General features: G+C 47.2%; 1 protein-coding gene and 1 long non-coding RNA gene across 2 annotated transcripts in view; one reads left to right on the forward strand and one right to left on the reverse strand.

The window, feature by feature from the left end:
* Window positions 1–10285, reverse strand: part of MBOAT2 (membrane bound O-acyltransferase domain containing 2) — a 244416-nt gene that overhangs the window by 177610 nt on the left and 56521 nt on the right. The window lies entirely within an intron of this gene.
* LOC109300141 overlaps window positions 9471–10285 on the forward strand; it is a 43848-nt gene continuing 43033 nt past the window's right edge. Inside the window, exon 1 of the long non-coding RNA XR_002098138.1 lies at window positions 9471–10017. This is a non-coding gene — a long non-coding RNA (uncharacterized LOC109300141). The remainder of the gene's footprint in view (window positions 10018–10285) is intronic.

A 10285-nucleotide genomic window follows, 5' to 3' on the forward strand; every position in this document is an offset into this window, starting at 1 on the left:
TCTCGGGGTCCCCCCCCCCCACACACACTCACACACACACACACACACACACACACACACACACACACACACACTACTATCTTGCAGTGCAGAGAACAGCTGAATGTGTGGTACGTGGCACCACAGGCATGTCTGCAGCACCACATACCACAGTCAGCCACGCTCGTCTGGATGCAGCCATTGTGGCTGTTTGGGGTTCTTTCCAAAAAGCAGTATCGCTCTATTACTTTTCCATAGTGAAAAATAATTGAAAGCTAAGAGCTGACACCAAAGGGTGTTTTGAGTCCAAAAAAGACTGAGAACCACTCATTTAAAGTTCAATGTGAAACACAGGTTTCTTCCAAGAAGAGGCCAAACCAAATGGATCAATGTTAAAGTTATAAGCAAAGGTTTTATCAATTTGTGACTTGAGAAGTGCTCCTGTACCTGTCCCTAGTCCCTCTAAGCTTAATGCCAAAACTCCCATTGACTTTAGTAAAGCAAGCTTGAACCCAAAAAGTTTGACTGCTGATGATATACTCTTGTTTCCCTACAGGTACAGGCAGCTTGTTTACCAACTGTAAAATGAGCAATTATGGAAAAAATAGTTACTTAGAAACCTTGGGGGAAAAAGTTCTCTGATCAAGTCACCTGTGCAAAAACCACTTTTGTAGCTCTTTTCCAGCAGTGACTAAAGACTTCTCTTTTATAAAGAAACACTTGAGGCGAGGAAGAGTGGTGACATGTGCTATGAAGTATCAGTATAGCCATACAATAAGACAGAAGAGTTTTAAAGGCACAGAAAAAAATAATATTACCTCGCTGAGCCACTTATACTTTTACCACTTCTGAATGAGTTTGGTATTCATTTTCTTTATAAAAGGATACCTGTTTCAAGCCTCACTCATCCATGCAAGGGCCACCAACAAGCCCCATCAGTACAGTTATCAATCCAAAAATTAGAAACCAAGTACAGCCACTCAAAAACACTATTCAGCTTTTCACTTAAACATAGCAAAACATAAAACTGTAAGATTAATCTTAATTAATACTCAAAGTTCTCACCTAATGTAGCTTACATGAATTAACAACATCTAATAAGCTTCTATCAGATATAAAATGGGAACTCAAGGTTTTCTCCTTCTTAAAAAATGAAATTCTTACTACGGTATCTGAAGCCCTAGAATCCAGACTGCACAACACTATCAAGGAAGCCCAAAAGAGATCAGATGATCATATGGGATCACTATCATGCCAGGAAGCATAGTAAGAGCTTGATAATGTTGTACTTAACACTATTTAAACTTCGGATACTGAGGAAAGCAGACAGAGGCACTATGTTCTGGGACAATTTGAAAATACATTCTAGTAAGAACAAATAATTCAACCATATGTTTCAGAGTTATTAGAAATGTTTACCTCTAACAACAAGCCTAAACAAAAACCCTTAAGTCTTGCAGATGCTGTTCCTAGTTACTTTACAGAATAACAAAGCTCAGAATAGAAAGCCAAACTGTCTATGCGGGGGAAGACCAGCTCCAGGAGCAGCTTTCCCCATGCACACTGGTGTTAGGAGCAGTATAAAGCTATGTACAGATGTTCAAGTTTCTATCAGGAAAATCACTATTCTCTAATAGAAAACAAAAGCAAGCAGACATTCAAGTTGTGTCCTGGAGCAGAAAAGGGGGGCAAGATGCTGCAGGAGAAACAAGCAGAGCTAAACACCCCGCAGCACAAAATCATGCAGGATGCGGAGATTTGGTGGAACTCCAGATACCCAATGCTCGAAAGGCTGGTGGAACAACAAAAGGCCATCCATGAGATGGCCTTACTTGGGGAGATCAGGATCAGCAGCCCCCTGAACACAGCTGAGTGGGATACCATCTCCCAGATCTTGGTGGTCCTCAAGCCCTTCCTTGAGGCCACTGAGACCCTTAGCCCTGGCGATGCCCTCCTTAGCCAGGTGATCCCCATAGTGAGGGAACTTGAGAACCAAATGGAGAATTTCGAGGGGATCAATGTTGCTGGCTGGGGCAGTCCACTCGTCACCAGACGTGCAGGCACTGGCTAAGCGGATGAAGGAGGGCATCAGGAGATGGCTGGATCCCTTGTGGTGCAGTATGGTCCACGTGCTGGCAGGCATGTGACACCCAAGGGTGAAGGGGAGCATGTGCACTGGCAGCACCCAAACCCTCAATCGCTGGACGCAGCTGCTGGTCAACAAAAAGTCAGGGAGGCTAACAGGCAGAGATAAAGGGACGTGGAAGAAGGGGATCCATTGTCTTGTGCCAGCACTCCCAGCACCAGCAATGCCACCAGCACCAGCTAGTCTTCTCCACGCCAGCCACTGTCCATGTGGGCCAAGGGCATGGCTTCAATGCTGGGGTCCAAACGCACCAGACCCCAGCCTCGAGCAAGTAATGCCGAGGCTCCAGTGGCTACCTATCCTCGCCAAGGATATGGAGCAACTGAACTGTGACCCCTTGGCCTACTGAGAAAGCTGCAGCCAGACGTGGCAGGATCTGGCCATGGTTGCCTGGCAACACCGGTCCTGTCCACCCAGTGTTCCTAGCGAGAGGGTGTTCAGCGTTGCTGGGGATGTGACACCCCACCACACCTAACTGGATCCTGCTTTGGTGGAGCGGCTGGTGTTCTTGAAGGTGAGCCTCCCGCTGCTGGGGTTCCCCAAGCTCCACCTGCAGACAGACTGAGTGCCATCTGCACCAATTTCCTTTTTTGAGTTTTTTAAAAGCCAAGTTATGCCCCACTCTCAGCTGGAGGGGGCACTCACTACATCACCAGCCAGCAGGGGAAGAACATGTCTCTGCTGAGCTCGCTCCCCTGCCAGGATGAACTTGGAGGTATGGGCTGGGGCTATTGGGAAGGAGAAGACCCCAGGTCCTGGTCATGACCACTAAAACTGCATCCTGCCAGGGTAGGAAGGCCTGATGGGACTACTGGCAGCACAGCAGCCCTGTAAATGCCAGGACCAATGATCCCCTGGTGAAAGGTGGGTAGGAGGCATGTAACAGGGAACCCTAGCCCTGTTACCAGAAGACAGGTCGGCCCCTTTAAGACCAGAACTTTCTGGGCACAGTGTGCTGGTAAGGTGGGGGTTAAAAGTTGAACCTGGCCAGCTAGTTGGGTGACAAGAAGGGGGGCAGGTCAGGACTATAAAAACCCTGGGCTGGGTGGCAGTAGGGGCCAGCAGCCAAAGGGGAAGGAGTGTGTCTCAGAGCTCCATGGAGAGGCTTGGTGAGCAGTCCAAATGCCAGAGAAGGGGAACTATGGAGAACCCCGGAGAGATGGCAGCAACCCCAGAAGAAGGACTGTAGCTGACGGTGGGGAGCATGAACCCCTGCATAAGTGTGAGCTGGCATGCTGCCTGCCTTAATCACATTTATCTTGGTTACTGCCCATGGACAGGACTGTTCATATTTTTTTTGTTATTCAATAACTCCAGTGGTTTGGGCAAAGCTATTGGAGAAGGAGACCTCATTGGAACCCCACTACACATGGGGACCTGGCACCAGCGTGGGTGCAGGCTTTGGGTGCACTGACCCCAGCGCCAGAGAAGGCACAGTATCGGGGTACGTAGGCCCCGGCACCAGTGTAGGTGCAGGATTTTAGGGTGTACAGACCCTGGCTCCATAGGGCACAATCCTAAAAGGCCAGGGTGGTCTGGTGCACCTGAAGTGCAGTTTTGGTTTGGTTTTTTTTGGACTAGGACAGTGTGGGTTTGGGACCGTTCCCCAGCCTTGAACTTGTGACCCCCCCTGGCTGTGGGGCCAGTGGCTAGGCCTCTGGGCCAGGGAAGCCAGGCTCTAAATTGGAGCAGAAAGCAGGGTCACAAGCCTCAGGACAAGAAGAGAAAGAAAAAAAAAAAAAAGGCTAGGGCCTCAGATTCTAACCCTGTTTAGTGGTTTTAGACAGGGAGGCCTAGCTAGAGAAAGGCAGGGGTCAAGGCCTATGGAGGCAGAAGACCCCAACCTATGAAATACAATAGACAGTCTCCCGCTTACAAGAACATCAGTATAATAATTTTCCATCAAGATGTGGTAGGCAAATAGAGAACGGGACACAAGAAACCTTAAAGGGAACTCCAAGGGTGCCCCATGTAGGGTGTGGATAACAGTGAAGATGGTGCTGGAGAAGGCAATTTGTTACAAGATGCCATAACCTCCAGCTAACGCATGCATGCACACAGTCCTGGCTGGGGAAAGCCCAGACTTGTCACGTCTTTGACAGGCCTGAGGCTTGCTGATGGCAGTGGAGTTGTGAAGCTCCCAGTGAGAGCAGCTTAACTGCCTGGGATTCATAGACACTAGGGTCAGAAGGGACCTCAGCAGATCATTGAGTCCGACCCCCTGCCTGGGCAGGAAAGAGTGCTGGGGTCAGATGACCCCAGTCACATGCCTATCCAGCCTTCTCTTAAAGACCCCCAAGATAGGGGAGAGCAGTTCAGGAGAACTGCCTTCATGGACACTGATGCATGGTATTTCCCCTGCCAGGTTAAGAACAGGCACGAGGCTTGATCTGGGCCAAAAGGAAAGAGGGCAATGTACTAGTACAAGTGTCACATCAGACCTTGTTGGGCTCTGCCGAGCTGCATCCCCATGCTGCTAGACTCTGGCTAGCAGATGGTGACGAGGGAGGGGAGAAAAGAGCCGAGACTCTCCTCTCCTTTTGGGCTTCAAAGAAGAGCAGCCCCACAAGCTCCGGGGTGGCTCAGCCCCACAGGATGCCAGCTTTTGCATTGAAAAGCCCTTTGTCAGGCTGAGGAAGAACCTGTAGTTGGTGTGTCTCCTGGTCCTGGATGGAAGAAATAGTAAAGAAGCCAGAGGCTGGCCTGGCATGCAATGCAGGCAAGAAAGCTAGTCAGTGAAAATGGAAATGGAGGTGTCAGCAGGCAAGGGACAGGCCTGGTGGTGGGAAGGTAAAAGTGCAGAGGTACCTGGAGAATCAGATGTCCAGCAGGTTGCAGCATGTCAGAATTCCACTGTGTATATTGAGTTCATGAGTTTCTGTACCTACCACCTAGGGGGCTGATGAAGTGAAGTTCATAATCCTGGCTGTGAAAAGTGGTTTGTGATTTGTTCCCTCTCAGGATCAGACCTGAGAGACTGGAGACAGAGTTGTTGTTTTTTTGCTGAGGAATGTGCCCCCACGGGTAGTTGGGTATTGTTGTCTTTGATAGATTCTGGCGTGCAGTTTGTGGGAGTACTGAAGATGGTTGGCAGGTTTTGTGCTTTGAGCTGTAGGAAGTTGGCTTCAGTTCTGGTGATGAGGTTAGGTGCTTGTTTGAATGTACAAACCATTTTTCAGAGCTGGGCCTATGAGCTGCACTTTTTCAGTCTCCTAGGTGGTAGGTACAGAAACTCATGGACTCAATATACACAGTGGAATTCTGGCACACTGTGGCCTGCCGGACATCTGACTCACCAGGTACCTCTGCACTTTTACCTGTGCTGCTACATCCCACTTTCCCACTCCCCCTCCAGCCTGTCCCTCACCTCCTGATGCCTCCATTTCCATTTTCACTGGGCTTACGAAAAGCTTCCAAGCCTGCCTCCCAGCCCCTCCAGCTTCCTTTTGCCCCCGACCCCTACTGCTCAGCTGAACAGCGGGGGCAGCACCTTAGAAATTTGAGGGGCCAAAAGCTCATGCAGAAGCATGAGAAGCTCTCCCCAAGCCTGGCTCCCAGCTCCATCAGTTTCCTCTCTGTGACCAACTGACTCAGAACCAAGAGGGATGAAGCCAGCTGCTGTGCCCCTACGGCAAGGCTCCCCCAAAGACTTGCCATGGCAGCTAAGTGCTCCCTCCCCGTCCCTGCCCTCCTCTGAAATCAGCCCAGGAGTGGGCCCATTCTTCTTTCAGGGAAGAATCATGAGGGTTCTCACTACATGAGAATGCCCCCTACCCTCCTGCCAATAATCAATGGACTGGGGGGAGGGGGAGGAGAACATTTCCCAGGGCTAGAACTCTCTCAGGACCATCTGTGCCAACAGCCGCTTGACTGCCCACTCCCTTCCAAGGCACACGAGAAGACAGGCTGTCAATTAATGGTAAGGATGACTCAGCAATGTCAACTAAAGGTAAGGATGACTCAGCAAGCAGCTTTCTAGTGCCCCAATGGCCAGAAAGCCAGCCTTTAAAGCTCTCCAGCCATCAAGCTAGAGGAACACCTGCACAGTCCACCAACTGGACTGTTTTTCTACAAGAAGAAATTTCTACCAGTAGAAATAAATACCTGTATGTAGTTACCCCAATAGTAAAGCATCAAAAGAAAATTAAAATATCATGTTTGGATTTTATTTACAGAAGCTATATCGATGCATTTTGTCACTGTACCTTCATAGAAGTAGGGTCGGAAGGGACCTTATAGATCTTCGAGTCCGACCCCCTGCCAGGGCAGGAGAAAAAACTGGGCTCAAATGATCCCAGCTAGGTAGGCATCAAGCCTCCTCTTAAAGACCCCCAGGGTAGGAGCCAGCACCACTTCCCTTGGAAGTTGGTTCCAGATCCTAGCCGCCCTAACTATGAAGTAGCTCTTATGGATGTCTAATCTAAACCTACTCTCCAACAACTTGTGGCTGTTATTCCTTGTTATGCCAGGGGGCACTAGGGGAAACAAGGTCTCTCCCAAATCCTTCTGGTCCCTCGTAGTGAGTTTATAGACGGTTGCCAGGTCCCCCCTCAGCCTTCTCTTGTGAAGGCTGAACAGGTTCAGGTCCCACAGTCTCTCATTGTAAGGTCTGCCCTGTTGTCCCCAGATCATGCGGGTGGCCCTCCTCTGGACCCTCTCCATGTTGTCCATATCCCTCCTGAAGTGGGGCACACAGAACTGGACACAGTACTCCAGCTGTGGCCTGACCAGTGTTGTGTAGAGGGGGAGGATCACCTCCTTGGCCCTGCTTGAGATGCACCTGCGGATGCACGACAAGGTCCGGTTAGCCCTGCCAACCGTGACCTCGCATTGTCGGCCCATGTTCATCTTGGAGTCAATAATGACTCCAAGATCCCTTTCTACCTCCGTGCTCTCAAGAAAGGAGTTTCCCACCTTCTCAACTCCTTAAACTAATATAACAATATGCTTGAGATTTTTAAATACCTAGGAGTGCCAAACTTTAAAAGGTGTGGCTCTGCTAAAAGAGATTTTTTTTGTAATCTCTCCAAGGAAAAGAATTCAAATCTCCAGTGACTACTGTATACAAAATGGATTTCTGTATTTATAAAATGCTCCTGGATTTTCAACAGCACCGCTAGTAATGGACCATGGTCACTTCCTTGGATTAAGTTTTCACTCTTGCCCTGCTGAAGCAATGTTCAAATACCATTTTAAAATTTCCAGTTATTTACTAACAACTTATTCTCTTTAGGATTTACTATAGGTGATGGCGTTTGTTATAAACAAAATATTAAAATGAAATATGAAATCCACCTTTTTTGTCCTTTTTCCACAAGCTGTGAAAGAGAGGAAGATTTTACATGTAGGAGCTCCTAAGACTTTACAATGTTATCTACATGGCAGCTAAATCTGCAGTTATGCAGGAGATCAAGACTAGCAATCAAATCTGAACCTCTCCCTACTCCACACAAGTGGCTGGGAATGTTACAGGGTATACAAGCTCAGCCCACAGAAGTAGGGAGATTATATAGCATGAAACAAGCAATTGCTTCAGGTAGTTAAGATATTATCGATGGGCCAAGGAAAAAGTTCCCATCCTGTCCTTTTGGTCTCACATTTCATAGCTAACCAGGAAGCGGGGAGAGTAGAAGAGTTGAACTATAAGGCAACCCTGGGCTCAGACAGGCACACAGAAGACACCTTCACAATGTGGTAAAAGGATATTCAAGTGAGAGGCTTGTAAGGAGCGACACATAATAGGATCTCACTCACTGAACCTAGATGGGTTCTGCAGACTCCAACTCACGGCTAGAGAAGCTAATCTACATTTGCATGTGCTCACACATACAAAGGAAACTTGAATTTCAAGATTACAGAACAAAAAATACATTCCTGATGACAATCTAGGGAAGTCCAGGTAGTTGCATCACACATCACATAATGGTTGGATCCTACAGAAACAACTGAGCCCCCTGTTAAGAATAACATTCTTGGTAAATCCATAAAATATTTCTTTTGCAGATTATATAAAGTTACGTAATATTTTGGTTTAAAGAAATCTTGACAGTTAAAGTTATATCTAGGGCAACTATGTTATTGTAAAGGGAATCTGGGACAGGGACACTAGCATGCATGCACGCACCCCAACCCCCCCACTCCCCACACATGCATGTGCACACAACCTTTCCCCCACCCCCTGCTTATACACAGGCACGTCCGTCCCCCAACCCCAAAGCTCCCAGGAACCTTGATGGCGGAGCCAAGGAGGCCAGTGGTCAGGCTCCATCCCTTGTGCACAGAAGCTGAACCTGGATGGAAGCAGCCCCCCACCTCTTGCTAGTGGCAGCCTCCCAGAGCCACCACGCACAGCCCAGGCATAAGCAGCAGCAGAGCATGAGGCTGCCAGCAGTGGGTGGCCATCTTGATGTGCACCACACAGGTACCCAAGCCCCAGACCCAGCCCCTTCACCCCACCCATGCTGCTTGATTCCCACCCCTGCCAGAAGAAGCAGTGCCCACCCAGCCTGCCCCCACTCCCATCCACTGCTCAACAGGAGCCAGCCCAGGCACTTTGGGTGGCAGCAGCCTCTGCCTCCAGCAACTGAATCCAGGACTTTTGCTTCAACTTAAACCAACCAGCCAGGGCAGCCTATGAAATCCAAGACTATTCCAGCCAATTCAGCATGTATGGTCACTCTACTTATATCCCAAAACACAAAAATATTACATAGTCATGGTGTTCGTTAGAGAGGCAGTGTTGTCTCATGGATACAGCATTGGGGAGACACAACAATTCTTTCCTGACCTTGTGCAAATTGCATGTTTCCCCTTCTATCTTTTGACAGTCTGATCTGTCTATTTAGTGAACCTCTTCAAGGCAGAGATAAGAGCTGGTCTCTTATTATGATTTTGTGCTATATTGCCTAGTACAACAGGAGCCTAAACTCATTTGGGGACTCTAGATTTGTGGAATATTAATAAATGCATGCATTAGCAATGTGTAGGATGGGATTGAGTGTACATTCAGCAAATCTGCAGATAATGCTAAACTAGGGGGAGTTGCAGACACTCTAGAGGCTACAGAATTAGGATTCAGGAGGATCCTGGTAAACTGGAAAAACTGTTCAGAGTTAATCAAATTAAATTCAGTAAGGACAATGGCAAAGTTCTTCAATTAGGATAGAGCAGGAGTGGGCAAAATATGGCCTGCAGGCCGAATCCGGCCCACCTGGCCATTGCATCTGGTCCATGGGGCCCCTAAAAAAATTTTAAAAATTAAATTAAAAGTTAGTACTTATCTGCCCCGGCAGTATTTAGTATTCAAGTATTTAGATTAGTAATCTTCATGCAAAGTTAAAATAATCCCCATAACATATACTCACAAACCTCCTAAGTGTTCCCATTTCTTTTCCCCATTTTAGAAAAGAGAAAAACGAAAACTTTTGTATATGGATTGAACACTATTTACTTGCATAGCACATGCAACCTTTTTCCCCAGAAAAAAAACAGCACTCCAAAATTGGGATGCATCTTAAGTGGGGAGGTTGATTTTTGTTTTTCCACTGGAACAGAAATGTAGAAGAACAGAAAAGATGGAGACACTGTGCTCTCATGGCTGCCAAAATGAATCTCAATTCTCTCTGGCACAACAAGAAGAATGGGCAAAGTCTGGTGTTAACCATCCATCTCACAACAGCTAATGAATGAGCAGTAGCTATACTGGATACTCAGCCAAAAGCTGCTACAAATTCCTTATCAGCTGCGAGAGAGTTAACACTGTAGCTTAAACCTGAAATCATAAGTAGGGATCACTCAGAGCAAGTGAGCTGATGTTTCCAATCAACCACGACTCTGGGGAAAAAAAAAAAAATCTATGTTTTCCCCTATACATTCTGCTCTCCAAAAGTAAGGTACGTGTTTTATTTGGGAGGGGTGGTGGTAACATGCAAGAAAACATGTTCTTTTCCATCATGAAACTCCTATTGCCATCATAGGATCTTTCTTTAGCATCCTTTATAGAAAACTATGAAGTTGTATTAATATGATTAATAAAATTTGTCAGAAATCTTTTATTTATGAGTAAACAATGGAGAACACATTAAAAGTGATGCAATGAGAATTACAACATTTCCCTTTAGGGTTTGTTTCTGCAAACAATAGGATCAGCATGCTTGGGGG

Source organism: Gavialis gangeticus, unplaced genomic scaffold (genome assembly GCF_001723915.1).
Source record: "Gavialis gangeticus isolate Ggan-Ray unplaced genomic scaffold, GavGan_comp1, whole genome shotgun sequence".
Taxonomy (NCBI): Eukaryota; Metazoa; Chordata; order Crocodylia; family Gavialidae; genus Gavialis; species Gavialis gangeticus.